Here is a 14,567-nt window from a genome sequence, read left to right as displayed (position 1 = left end):
TTCTCTTTTCCAGGCTAAACAGGCCCAACTCACTCAGTCTTTCCTCATAGGAGAGGTGCTCCAGTCCCTTAATTATCTTTGTCACTCTCTGGCTGGACCCTCTCTAGAAGCTTCACATCCCTCTTGTCCTGGGGAGCCCAGAAATGCACCCAATACTCCAGGTGTGGCCTCACCAGAGCTGATTAGAGGGGCAGGATCCCCTCCCTCCACCTCCTGGCAACACTCCTCCTGATGCGGGCGAGGATCCCCCTGATCTTCTTGGCCGTGAGGGCACACTGCTGACTCATGGCTATATTCTTGTCAACTAGGACACCCAGATTTCTCTCTGCGGAGCTGCTTTCCAGCAGGTCAACCCCTAATCTGTCCTGGTGCCTGCGGTTATTCCTGAGGACCCTGCACTTGTCCTTGTTGAAACTCATGAGGTTCCTCTCTGCCCAACTCTCCAGCCTGTCCAGGTCCCTCTGGATGGCAGCACAGCCCTCCGGAGTGTCGGCCACTCCACCCAGCCTGGTATCATCTGCAAAATCTGTGCTSTTGTCCAGGTCATTGATGAACAAGTTGAACAGCACCGGACCCAGTACTGACCCCTGGGGGACACCACTGGCCACAGACCTCCAACTGAACTTGGCCCCATTTATCACTACCCTCTGAGCTCTGCCAGCCAGCCAGCCCTCGATCCACCTCACTGTGCACCYGTCCAGTTCACACTTCCGGAGCTTTCCTGTGATAATGTTATGGGAGATAGTGTTGAAAGCCCAGCTGAAGTCAAGGTAGACAACATCCACGGCTCTCCCCTTGTTCAGCCAGCCAGTCATCCCATCGCAGAAGGCTATCACCAGGTTTATCAAACATGATTTCCCCTTGATGAATCCATGCTGACTACTCATGATCTTCTTTTCCTTTACATGCCTAGAGATGCCCAACTTGAGGTGAGACCTTGATGGGAACAAAGGATGGCATTTCTGTTGCAGAGACCTTAGAGAAAGAGAGAGGCTGGGACATGGCAAATCACAGGAATGGATGGAATTTTGTATACAAGATGAGTCTGAAGCTTTTCATTGGCTTCGTGGTTGCACCTATTCAGCCTTAGCTGAATCTCTTTCCTTGGGAGGTCATATATCTCTGGGGGAAAGGAACTGGTGAGGCAGCAAGGAGGAAGACTGCCTCAGCTTGGYCAGTTTGAGTGGAGTCCTCTGGAAACTCCCTTTAAATTTTTATTATGTTACCCAGTGCATCTGAGTTGCCACATTTCATCCCATTAGTAAATTTTGTGCTCTGAGTTACGTTCTGGCAAAATCTGTTAGGAAGGTCTGCAGGCCCATTGGGTCTGTTCTCTTTAAGGAGGAGGTGGAGAATGGCATATCTTAATAGGGCCATGCCTAAGCAGATCTTGATGCTATACAGGGAAATGCCTTAGCTGGAACCAACAAGTCACACTGTGATGATGCTTTTAAGTCATTGGAATCATACTGGTTTATGTCAATTGGGGATCTTTTCAAAAACTATAGTATAACTTGATTTTGCAGCTTGAGATGGAGATTTAATGTGCTTCATGCTTTTAACGCACTGTCAGCAGCAAAGAATATTACTTTTTGTTGCTCAGCTGCATCAACTTCTGCTGTGTTCAAGTGCACTGTATGCTCTAATATTCAACTTTTTAACTATAAAAGCTTATGCCTGGAGAGGAGGATGGCTAGTGGAAAGAACCATTTATCTGGTAAAAAGTAAGTATTAGCCTRAAACTGGAATCAGACTTTCTATCTAATAGGAAAATCAACAGCTCTGAAATGTGCTTGCAGTTGTGAATTGGAAACAAAATTGGTGGAAACTGAAAGTTGCTGAGACTAGAACTATTATATTGTTTGTTTCAGTTTTAATGTATAGAATATATTTTATGCGGATATAAAAACATTATGAAGCAATCATTTCAAAATAATATAATGAAGCATTTTTTAAAATTTTGCCAGTCTCCTTCAAAGCAAGAGTTATTCATTGTCAGGCACTTCTCCTAAGATGTGTTGGCTTAAAAACCTGACTTTTCCGGGAGAGAAACGGTCCATTAGCTTTCTGACGAAGTAAAATTATTTATATTTTTATTTCTAAGCATCTACATTTCATTAATTCAACTTATAGGTTGTCTCTTCAGAAAATATCTTCAGTGTTAGCTGTCTGTTTGAGTGGTGATTTTTATCTAGCTGTCCTAGACATGAAGTAAATATAAAAGGTAGTTTGGGTGTAAAATAAACATTATTAATTTAATTTCTACTCACGCTTGATAGAGGCACATTTATATCTCATGATTTCTAAATTCAAAGTGCTGTAACGTCCAGATGTGGATGGATGCTTTCAGGAGGAAAACATAAACAGCATTGTCCCTTGTGATACTTGAGACCAGTCCATTGAGCAACAAATCAAAAGATTTATATTAAAGAAGAAAGTCATAATAATCTTGCCAAGGTTGCATCAATGTGTGAATCTTACTTGAAACAGGCGGTGGAAACAGGAACCTATGAAAGGTGATTACACTTCAGCTCAAAGAAGCAATAATAACATGGCAATAGAAAAGGGAAGGAAACTGCCTGTAACTCAGAACTATTTTTCCTTCCTCATTGAAAAGAAAACTAGTATCTGCAGTAAGTGACTAAAAGGATGAGCTTATCAGATACTGGGCATGTGCGCAGCTTTGTGGAACAGACAGAATACACAGGAAAAGATGTACTGTAGTGTGTAAAAGTTTGTCAGGGATATTGTACTTTGGGATTTTAGTACTTTATCTTCTGCAATTTTTTTGTATAGCGTGGCTTTCATATATTATGTATGGCATAGGATAGCGCTTTTACTGATAGTGAAAGAAGAATGAGTATCTAATGTGCTGAGATAAATAAGGTGGAGATATTTTAACATAGACACCTATTTGTGGACTTTCTGCTTTCTAAAGTATGCACGAGCACACAAACAGTTATGYATAAAAATATGCATGAGCAAATAAAAAATTTTAGATGCTATATAGATTTTTTCTGTTTTAGCTCACCATTTCATAGGAACAAATGTGGAGAGGACGTTTATGATCAACTTCCTGAGAGGCCCCGAAGTTCACTTAACATAAAATATTTTGTGGACACTATCTACCAGAACTTGAGAGATTTACATTAAACTTCTGTTTCTGCCAGAGCAGCCAATAGGCTTCATGGGCACAAGGCTGATTTTCCATGCATAAAACAGATGAAAGGACAAATAATTGAACCTGCTACACAGCTAAGTATGTATTAGATGACTTCCTGAAGTCTTTTATAATCTTATTTTAGGATACTTTTTGTTTTCCTGCCTCTTCCGTTTAGGAGACAATGTGCCTGATCAGTCAGTGTTTCTTACACCCYATGTGTTTTTATATATACATATCCAAGCATGATCACATCCAGTGACAGCAACATGCTTCCAGCACTATTGCAGTGCAAATAATAAAAAAAAAACAGAGCCTTGATGCAAGTTTGTTATTACTACTCACAAGCAATACAGCAGATTCATTTAAACTATTTTTTTTATCTCACAGAAAAAAAGTTTTTGCTGAGACAGAGGGAGAGGATTATCGCTTCGCAAATAAACAGCTGCAGAGTTTATAGATCAAAAAAGTAGAGACTGSAAAAGGCTTTCTAGGAATCAGATCATTTCTTTTGTTAAGTTGCACTAAAGTACATTGTGTTCCTTGCCATTGCAGCTAAAGAAATACACTTCCCCGTCTAGGGAGAAATTTGTTTTTCAGACCCGTGAAGTATCGTGGTGTTTTGAGAGCTGTTATGAATCTTGGGTAAGATGCATGGGAACTGTTCTGATGTATGGCAGATGTAGTGTAACTGTCATGATGAAAGCCACCCAAGGAGCTCATATTTTCCAGTTATCCCCCACTGTGTCTGGAAAACCGTTGAGCGGATGCATCATCAGTCTGGAGTTATGGAGCTCCAAAGCTGGATGTCAGAAGATTCAGAAAACATCACTGTTTCCAGCTTATCCTTCATGTAACTCTATGGATTTGGATGAGATTATAGTGGGAGTAAGCTGAGCCCAGTGATCTTCACTGAGCCTGCTTGACTTCAGGAAATCCAGCCAGAGGATTTGTAAAGCTAAACTGACAGTAGAGCCCAAAGATYTTTATAAGTTACATTGAGAAGATAGGAAACAGAGAAGGGGTAGGAGCAGGAGCAGAAAGCAGTAGGGGAGAGAAGACTGATTTAAGATGATTTTCAGAACTGGATGTCTTCACCCTTTGTCTTCCTCCTTTTTTATTTTGTAAGTATTTCACTCTGCTTTGTTTTCATTGTTCAGTTATTTTAACCAATCACACAGAAAAGTTGCTTTTCTTTTCAGCACGAACATTTCAATGGCTTTTAACAGCTACACGTATTAACCAAGTTGCAGGGACTCCCCTCAGGCAGGTGAATCAGCCTTTTAGCACCACGTGGATAATCTCCTTTACTCTGGTCACATGGCCCATGATCCCACAGAGTTTATGGCTTAGGTGAGAACAGCAGCTCTGAAGAAGTGGGCTGCTATTAAGTCTGATGCAGAGCAGATGAAGATTGTGGGGGCAGTGGATCCACTTAAAAAGTAAAAGCTTTCTCTGTTAGTGGTGGTGAGGTCTGGATTGGATGTGGAGGGCACTGGTGTTAGTTAATAGTGTGCTGCTGTGGTTGCTCTTTAATGTGCTACTGCATTTCTGCTGTGTGCAGGAGCCAGAGTTGTGGGCTGCAAATTCTGCTTGTTACAAACACTGGTGATAAAGCAGAGCTCCTATTTCAGGCAGTGCTTTCCAGGATAAGGATTACATTTTTGAGGTGAGCATGCTGGGTAACAAAAATGATATGTTTGCAGTTCTACTCTGAGTTTCCTTTATCAGCAAGTTTTGGTGACATTTTCAGGAGCAGATAGGAAAACTCAAACTGGAAAGCAATTTGAGCTTTCCAATCTACATGGGTGCTGGATTTAAGTCCTTGTCTGGCTCAGAGTTATGATTTTTAAAGTGTTTTAGATGAAATACATTTTTAAAGATCACTGTTTACCACTAGAAATCATATTTTACAGGATAAAATCTGCTACAAGATCAAATGAGATTTTTTCTTTCTTTCTCCAGGGAGGACTTGCAAGAACAGAGAGCAGAAGGTGAAGGCTTTTTATTATTATTTATTTTCTTTTTTTTTTTTCTCATAACTTTACAAACTTTCAGTAAAAGCTCYTCTCCTAGGAAAATGAGGCAAAGATGATCTGTCGAAGACTTCCTGCTGTGAAGTTCAGAGGTTAACATGTGTGAGGAGATAATGTTTTATGCAGGAGGTTTGACATACACTTCCCACTGTAGACAAGTCTCTCTCTAGTGTTAGAAAGCTTATCCTGTTTCATCTGGGAGGAGGCATTTTCTGATTGTATTCCTTACAAATTAAATAGCTTGGTAATATTTGAAACTGTAGATGGCAAATGAATATGTCATCGTTGCTAGTTTGGATACCATCTGAATATTTTCTATATGAAGAGTGAGGGATACTGGAAAAAAAAAGTCTTACTAGCATATTGACAAGACCCAAAGTAATCTGGTTTAGCTGATGCTTGGGTTCATTATATCTTCAGTCTTTATTCTCTCTGGCTATATAGCTGCATAATGCATTTCTGTTAAAATTAAAACCAGGTTATTGATCTGTCAGGCTACTTCTGCGAAACTACTTCACTGTCAGGAGCTTTGCTGGGCAACATGTATCCCTAAGTGGCCATTGCACAAAAGACAGCATTTAGAAGTAAAGTTGTCATGACAACTTTTAACTCCACTTCTGCCATTTCTTGCATACACACATTATGAGCGAGTACGTGGACAGGTTGTCAAGGGAACTTAAGCTAACCACCCTGATTCTGTGGATTCAAAGTTTAGCCTAAGCATTATTCCTGTTCAATTTTAATTGCTGCGTTTTATTTAGAATTGTGGTTAGTATTTCATTAAGGCTTCCAGGATATTTTGTGAATTTATAGACAAATGTGATGTATGATATATAAATCAGGAAAAAAATACTCTAGCACTTTTACCATCATCACAACTGCATAAAAATTATAATCTTATGTAAAACCTGTCTCAGCAACAGTTCCTATGATGACCTATGATCTTTGTTCTTTTTWATTCTATCCATTATTCTATTTACAAGGTAATTTGCTTTTATTTCATGACAATTTTATACCAGAATAGTACCACAGAGCTAAATGGTACTATTTATGATTTATAGCAGTAAAACAGGAACAAATCAGGGCAAGCTCTAACAAACATAAAACAAAGCCTTCCTCCATTCTTCCTTGTGCAAACCAAGTAAAATAAACTTAACAACCTTTGCTTTATTCTCAGTCCTAATGAAGTGATGACTCTGATTAGTCAGTGCAGGAAAGACTGTCCCATTTCCAACCAGGGATCAACTTCACTAGCAGTGTTTGTGTAGGTAATGCCAGGAGAACCAGAGATACTCGATACAGCACCTATTTTGTCAGACTGGAACCTACTTCAAATGATTTTGGAGTAAATGTGGGAAACTGTTGCACATATGCTCTCTTTTTCCGTCGATGCTAGCAGCAGTTCAGCACATTCACTAAGACTGTTTTGGAGAAAGCTATTACTACATGGCATTCACATGGGTCTGCCAGCCTAGATGGATCTAAATGTCTTCTCTCTGTCCTTTCATCTTGTCCTTGGCTGTACAGTTCCCCAAAAGCCAGGTTCAAACCTGACAGGCTATAGCACTACTGCTAGGAAATGGGAAATCTTGAATAAGGCCCAAAAGCCAAACACTTATGAGACATTAAATTGATGAACTGTTTCATTTTGGTATGATGTTCAGGAGCCTTCTGCACTGGAGAGAAATTGCTGTAGTCTGTACTGATTCAGCTGGATCTGAGCTTTAAACTTTGGGCCAGATGTTGATACCAGCTGATGTAAGTGATGTGGAGCAAAAGCTGCTGGAATGCAAGAGTCTGAGCATGAATTGCAAACTGAAGGCGTACCAGGGAATGGCTTTTAGCAATAACTTTTGGCTACAGCTGTCTAGGGTCCATCTGTGCTGGGAAAATGGTCAACTGCTGACAACTGTTGTTAGAAAGAGTGCAGCAATGGCAAGACTTGGATGGCATCTCTCCAGGGCAGGATTAAAAAGCAGGCGTTAGGGGGAAGCTTTCCCAGCTGTTGCCCTGAATGTACCTTTTCTGCAGATGCGGGACTTCACTCTGCTACGGTGCCTTGCCAAGGTATATTTGCCACGTTGTGAGGAACAACTATGCTAAAGGGTGCAAAACAGATGGATCCCCATACTATCTCCTAGGTTATTGGATATTTTTGTATCTCCAGACAGAAGGACTGCGTTTTGCAACAACCCCTTGGGAAAGACCAGTCAAAGATAGACTCTTGGAAAAATTTAGAAAGCTGCTGCCTGTATCTGCAGGGACTAATGGCTGTGACAATCTGTGGAGGAAACAGCTGTTTCAGGAGCAGTGAGAGGAGTACAGTCTGGAGGATGCCAGTGCAGACGACACGGATGTGCAGCAATTGTCAGCTGGGTGAATGGGGCTGCTGGATTATAAACTGGAGATTATAAACACTTCAGGCAAACAACCTGCTTTTGGTCTGTGGGATGCCCCCATCCCCATGACAATCTCTGCTATATAATCCGTATAGCTCACTGGCATCAGGGAGGATCAGTGTGGAATAATTCAAATCAGATCTCCAACGGTAACTGATCTGCAGTGCAAGTAATATGCTTGGACACAAAAGGAAAAGGAAGAGWTTCTCCATGTGGTGTCACTGGGAGGACATTCTTGTTGGAAAATGTGTAAATGAACTTTCAGTGGCTACCAGTTAATACTTTAATAACTAAAGGATAAGGATATGATGATTTTTAACTTTATAAGCACAGAAGGCCTCTGGGCACCATGAGAAAAATATTTGAAACATAATTATTTTAATTAGACAACTTGCTCAAATATGGGAAGGGTTGGGAGCAAAGCCAAGAAAGCTTCACCGGCTCATTTCCAAGCATATGGAACAATTACAAATGGCCTGAAACTGCAAAATTAAAGCTGGATATTGAGTATTTTGGATAGCATGCATTGGTTCAAGATGAACAGCACTTGAACACCACAGTGATGGGTACATACAAGGATCTAATAATGCATACATTCCAGAGATATAAAAGTGCAGAAGTGTGCTGATGCATAGGGGAAATAAGTGAAATTCAGCTATTACTTTTATTGKCTGTGAACACTTCGCTGGAGAGGCTTCATTACCTAGCAAGAGCTGGCATGGCAACCTATTATGTTCTTACTGGCTGTGAGCATTTCCATACAGCTGGGACTTGTAATGTCAAAGCAACAGAACTGTTTTGGACTCTTGACTCAAGAGCTGTGGCTTCTAGGTCATAAATTTTATAACTTTATAGCTCACCTCCAAAACCTCATTCCCCTTTTCTCCCAGTATTGTTTGCTAGAAGTTCACATGAACCATTTATCCTCTTAGGGAAAAGCAAGGAATGTCAGATGGTTATACTTTCTGGGCATGCATGGGCTGTGTTATCACGTGACCTGGCTGAATTCCATGGCACACAGAAAAGACTTCTCTTCCTTTGGACTCTGTAGTCCTTTCCTCTCAAGGCCAGTGTTTTTGAGGTATACATGCTCATTTTGACATCAGAGAGCCTACTATTCTGGTCTCCCTTCTGACCCTGTTCTGCAAATTATTATCTGTGAATGCTCTTGCTAACTTCAGGGTGAATAGTTTCATTGCTGTGATGATCTGTGCTTGGATAAAAGCTTGGAGGTGGTGAACCTTACTTTGTTATTTAGAAATACCTACTGTAAAGGTTAAACCTCTTGCATTAAGTAAAGAATCAAAGCTTAATATATGACATTAAATCTGAAGATCACAGAATATGGTGGGTGTTGTGAGAACTGAGGAAAATGCCTTTTTTGATTTTGATAGGTTTTATATTYGAATTATCTCCCCCATGTAATTTCTTGTGTGTTTTACAGCCAAATAAAACATGACAATTGCTGCCAATTTGGTCCCATTGTAAAAGATTCATAAATTTGCACAGGGAATATATGAAGTATAGTCTSAGATGTAGGAACTGAATGGTCTGTACAATCTAGCTCTTTAGATCACTTGTCCTGTGTTTTCTTTTGTGGTATCTTCTCTAACTAGTCTACTATCAGTATTATATGTGAATTTTATTTTCTATGTGATCGGGCATACTTCTACCTGGTAGTAGCTGGAATATGTTTAAAGCCAGTTTGATGTTTGTATTTGACCAAATGCAGTGGACCTAGTGTTTCTCAGGTTTGCCATAATGGCCTAGCTGTATTCCAGGTAGAAATCCACTGAATCTGATACTGCCTCCAGGTTAGTCATATGTGACTGTGTTTGACTGCTATTATAGAAGCAAGAAACAGAATGACTGGGATTCATCTTTCCTAATTTCAGCTCTATAGTCAGAAAAAGATGGGAGGTCCTTGAAAGAGGTTCATCCCTTCTTATGCTGGGAAAATGAGTCCTCTCTGAAGTACTTAGCTCTGACATTTGAACCAAGGAGGTGACTAAAGTCAAATCGGAGGTGATTAAAGTCAAATCCAACGATTCCCATCCGGTGGTACAGCAGTGGCAACTACAAGTTCCCATGCTTTTTGTTTTCTTCTCGGATGGCTCTGTTCAGGGGTACCATGACCTCATGGCATGGGCCACACTTGTCATTTCTCTCTCTCACAAGTGTCCGAAGTGAGGAGTGAGTGGAGATGATTAGGTTGCCTTCCCTTCCTCTTTGTGCCTCACATAGTGGAGCTGCTTCGATCTGAAGAAAGGAATAAGCCACAGCCTAAGTGTACAGTGAAATGCTTTCCCCATCTGAGTGGGGGGGAAAAAAATAGGAACCTGTGAATTCCCYTTGAGGTTCTTTCCTAACGTGGCATAACTAAATGTTACTCTTTATTGAGAGCTACATCTAAGTGTCACTGTCAAGCCCTAAGGAAACAAATCCAGGAAAATCAAGAAGCATTGCTTTGTGTGCCTCCAGAACATGATGTTAATTGTTTGATTTAAACCAACACAAGCTAAGAATTTCAACAGGAAAGTGTTACGCTCTCCTCATTTTGGGTATTATGTTTCTATTTCTTTCTTTTTTCTTATACTTTTTAAATAAAATATCATATATAATTTTGAATTTTCTGAGTTTTTCAGTTTGTTGTAGATCAAAAAGTTAAAGTTTAAATAAAGGATTTTTAATRTATAGATCCTCTTATGTCTTATTAATGTAATCTGTCAGTTTAAGAAAAATATGTCAGAGGATAAACTTCCAGAGAGTTGTTCTTTCTTTCACCTCCTCCTTCTAAGAATGTAGGTTATGCTTATGAAGATTAACTGCTTGCTGTGGAAACTGAAGTAGCCTATTTTTATGCAGGTTAGATAAAATGCAGGCAGCAGCTGCACATACCTTCCATGTCCTTCAAGGCCTGATTCTGTGAGGTTCTGAGCAATGTTCCCACCTGAAAGGTGGGCCTGTCCCAGGACCTTGGGGAGGGAAGTAAAGAGGGAGACTCCAGGAGGGAGCCTTGGCTTTCTGCTGCYCTTGCCTGGTGTGCACTTTTGTGGGATATGGTATGGGGGTTATATGGCCTTCCCTGGGCCTGCCTTGCCCTCCACGCAGGCCTGGAGGGTGCAAGTGCAGCCAATGTCCGCCAAGCAGAACAAGGCCTATGAGGCAGTACCTGCAGGCAAATGGGAGGAAAGGGACTATGTCTTKGAGACTCCATGGTAGCTTTCTTCACAGTAGCTGTTTTCTTATGAGCCAGACCAGTCTAGTTTTTTTTTGTTGTTGTTTTTGTTTTCTACTGGCTATGCACCTTCACTATCATGTGTGCTTTATTACCTCAGACTTTCAGGACTGGGGCATGCTGAAATGTTCATTCTGATAGATGTCTTTGCTGTGCAATGTTGTTCTCTGCCATCCTGGTGTTTAAAGATGTGATTGAGTAGCTAAATGAAAAGGGTAAGAACTGCAAATGTTCAGCCTCTGTTCTCCTGGTTGGTTGCGCAATTAGTCTTGTTGGAATAGTATTTCCTTCATGCATCTACCTAGACATATGTTAATGATATGAAAGAACTGGGAACCTAATTCTCTGCTTTTGAAAGGTATTAACTTAAAAACACAAGCTCTAAACCCTATTTCTTAATTGGATTTTACATACTGAATACCTAAGCCCAGTTTGCAGCAGGAGGCATATGGATAGCAATTTTTCAAACTTGTAGGTGGTGATTACTTTGTTAAATCCTATTCAAAACCAGCCTGGCTTATTTCTCAGTTGTGAGAGAGATCTTTAGGCAAATATCTTAATACATTCACCATGTGAACAATTTGCAGGTCAGTGACTGTACATTCAAAAGTGTTTTACTCAGCGATAAAATCTTCATCATGGTTKCATTACCATGAACACATGGTGACAGAAGTACTTGAGAGCTTTGCACCACGCATTGGCTTTATATTAATTCTTAATTACAATTCTCCTGGGGTTACCCACAATGACTCAAGGTCTTGCAATAATTGAACAGGAGGAAAAAATAAAATTAATGGACTGCAAAGGTCAGTATGTGACTTCTGACTCRTATAATAACTTATGGTAAATACATGGGAATGGTTGCATAGTATCTGTGTGGTCAGATGGCAGCCTATAAAGTCTTGCTTCTTCGATCTACTACATGTATTCATTTAAATTTTCTTATCAGCTCTTTGAGCATGCTTGATAGCTTTAATTTTTCGCGATTTCCCTTTCTGACATACTTTTTTTTTGAGATTTTTTGGTCTTTGTGCTTCCTATCTTTCAAAGAAAAACTATATCATACTTGATCAAAGGTTTTTCTAGTCCTGTGTTCTCAATAGTAGGAGAAACGCAATATGTGTATGTTTTGTTTTGTCTTGTTTTTTTTTTTTTTCTTTTTCTGCAGTGATCTATGTGGSCTTCAAACTTAAATCTGCTAGAGATCTTTGGAAGTGTTACGTGTCTGGCAATGTTTATGACAAGGATTTTCTTGGAATATGTTGCATTAAAACTCTCTTAATAGTTGGCTTTGATTGCACGAGTATAACCTCTGTGACATACAAGAATCCTGCTAGTCTTTGGATCTTGTCACCATGGATGTCTGAGGCTTACTGCAAATGGAGCAGAGTGATTCTGTACATTAGCAGGGACAACTGTGATTTCCAGGTGTTGGTAATGCTGAGAAATTCACACAGGAGAAAGAAAGAGATGATATTAAAGGCTCCAGCTATGGGAAAAGTGTCCATTAGCTGTTGTGTTCTCTTAGACCATAGTGAATCGGTCGCAAGATACAATTCTCTAGAAAAATCAATCCTGTTCCTTAAAAACATGAATTTTTTTTTGAATTACATTTGGAAAGAGAGCAAAAAATATTAATTTCAATGTTTATTAAGGAGACAGGCTGGCATCTCAGACTGGCAGAAGCAAAATCTGGAACTGGTTCATTTTGTACGTCTCTATTGAAATAACTTACTAATGCCATATGTGTTGGTGACTATTTGTCCATCAGAATGAAACCAGTCATTAGATACTAATGCCTTCTAGTCACTAATGACCTGTTTGAGACTTKAACCAATGATTTACAGGTTAATGATCTCATATCCTATTACCAGGATGCATGAGACTAACTGAGAGTTCTGGAGCGAGGGAGACTGAGCTATTTAGTAACACTCAGTTAAAACACTGGTAAGCATTGTTTTTAAATATGAACTGCATTTGAAATGTTCAAAAATGATTGTACAAACTCTAGGAAACTAATTCTACTCTTGGCACCAGCATACTAAGAAAATGAGGATTTTTTAAGAATAATTTCCTGTGTTTCAGTTCTGTCACTGTGCATCACTGAGAAGAGTTGATCCATGTCCTCTTGATACCACATCATCAGATATTTGTCGGTATTAAGAAGATTCCCCTGAGCCCCATCTTCTCCAGGATGAACAGCCACAGCGCTCTCAGCCTTTCCTCATATGAGAGCTGCTCCAGTGCTATCCCATCTTTGTGGCCCTTCACTGGACTCAATCCCATAGGTTTATGTCTTGGCAGGGGAGCCTGGAAAGAGATCAGTACTCCAGATACAGCCTCACTAGGGCTGAGTTGAGGTGAGGGACTACGTCCCTCGACCATCTGGCAATGTTCTGCATAATGTAGTCCAGAAGACTATTGGCCTTCTTTACTGTGAAGGCACATTGCTGGCTCAYGTTCAACTTGTTGCCTACCAAGACCTCAGGTCCTTCTCTGCAGAGCTGCCGCCTTTGGTTGAGGCTGCAAAGCTCAGGAATCATCATCAGCACTCRGCATGAATCCAAAAAGAGAGGATAAGAACTTTTCAGTTGCTCTTCCTTGCCCTCTGTGACCCAAGAAGTAATCTTGGACAAGTATTGGACGTTCAATYGTTCTTTCATACCCGTAAACTCTAAGACATGTGAGAAACCATGGAGAATGAGAGTGAATGAGGGAAATCAGTTTCTTTTAAAATATAAATCCACTTTGATTATATGGCTTTTCCTTCAGTTTTTTTAACCTGTATACTTTGTATAAAGCCTACCAAAGCACCTGTTTTTGCTACAGTCTTTTCTGTAGCTGCCTTCAAGAAAAAAGGATTCTTCTCCAAATTCTGGAGGCACCTGGTGATTTGCTGGAATTTGTACAGTCTGCAATAGCAAGGGTAAGGGGGAGAGTGTGGAGAGGAGGAGAAAAGAAAAAACCCTCCAACACAGCTCCTAGGCAGGGAGGTCCCTCCCCTAAAATGATGTGAAACAATTTGGAGTTGAAAGTAAATGAGCTAATAAATGGTACAAAGATTATTGACTCACCATTAGCAAAGTTATGTGGTGAAATTAAGTAATTTCAAACTAAAACTAATCCTATCCTGCTCCCAATTTTGTAATGGCCCTGTCAAGATATTACACTAGCTTAGTTGTTTCCTTGTAAAATGCATCAATTTTTTTGACAAAATTTCTGACACTTTGTATAGACAAGAAATAAATTAAAGCTGTAGAGATAATGCATATATGCTTTTTATTATTTTGTAAAAATAGAGACATTATGAAAGAGACTGCTATATTATGATACCAAGGTTTTATGAAATGTAATTATAGGTCCAATGATATTTTGTGAGCAGAAGAAAAATCTTACTGTACACTGTTAAAGTGTTTTATGTCCAGAGATGACTGACATAATACATTATGGGGCTAGAATAAGCATAATTGTCCAGGAAGAAATAATTGAAAATAATCCTTTAGATGTCAAAACAAAGCTATGTGTCATATGAGCCTGTCAGCAGCTATTACATACCTTTGGTAGTATAGACAAGTTTTCTTGGGGGCTCATAATTTGAGCTCCTAGGTAAGCAGAAACGCTGGTAGCTCTTTATCTAGGTCTTCCCTTTTGAGATGTCTAAGTGGGTGCACTTGGCCACTTGAGTTTCCAAAGACCACAAGTTTTGCTGTGGTCCTTCCTCAACTCCTGGGGCC

The 14,567-nt window shown here is 40.0% G+C and overlaps 1 long non-coding RNA gene across 1 annotated transcript; it reads left to right on the top strand.

The window, feature by feature from the left end:
• The first annotated feature begins 4,644 nt into the window (after positions 1 to 4,644).
• On the top strand, positions 4,645 to 14,045 carry LOC112958997. Its single transcript, XR_003251551.1, has 3 exons — positions 4,645 to 4,829; positions 5,126 to 5,154; positions 12,919 to 14,045. It is a non-coding gene; the product is annotated as an uncharacterized LOC112958997 (long non-coding RNA).
• The last annotated feature ends 522 nt before the right edge of the window (positions 14,046 to 14,567 follow it).

Source organism: Nothoprocta perdicaria, unplaced genomic scaffold (assembly GCF_003342845.1).
Source record: "Nothoprocta perdicaria isolate Ctin4 unplaced genomic scaffold, notPer1 scaffold_94, whole genome shotgun sequence".
NCBI classification, from domain to species: Eukaryota; Metazoa; Chordata; class Aves; order Tinamiformes; family Tinamidae; genus Nothoprocta; species Nothoprocta perdicaria.
This window is presented reverse-complemented; position numbering and strand designations above follow the sequence as displayed.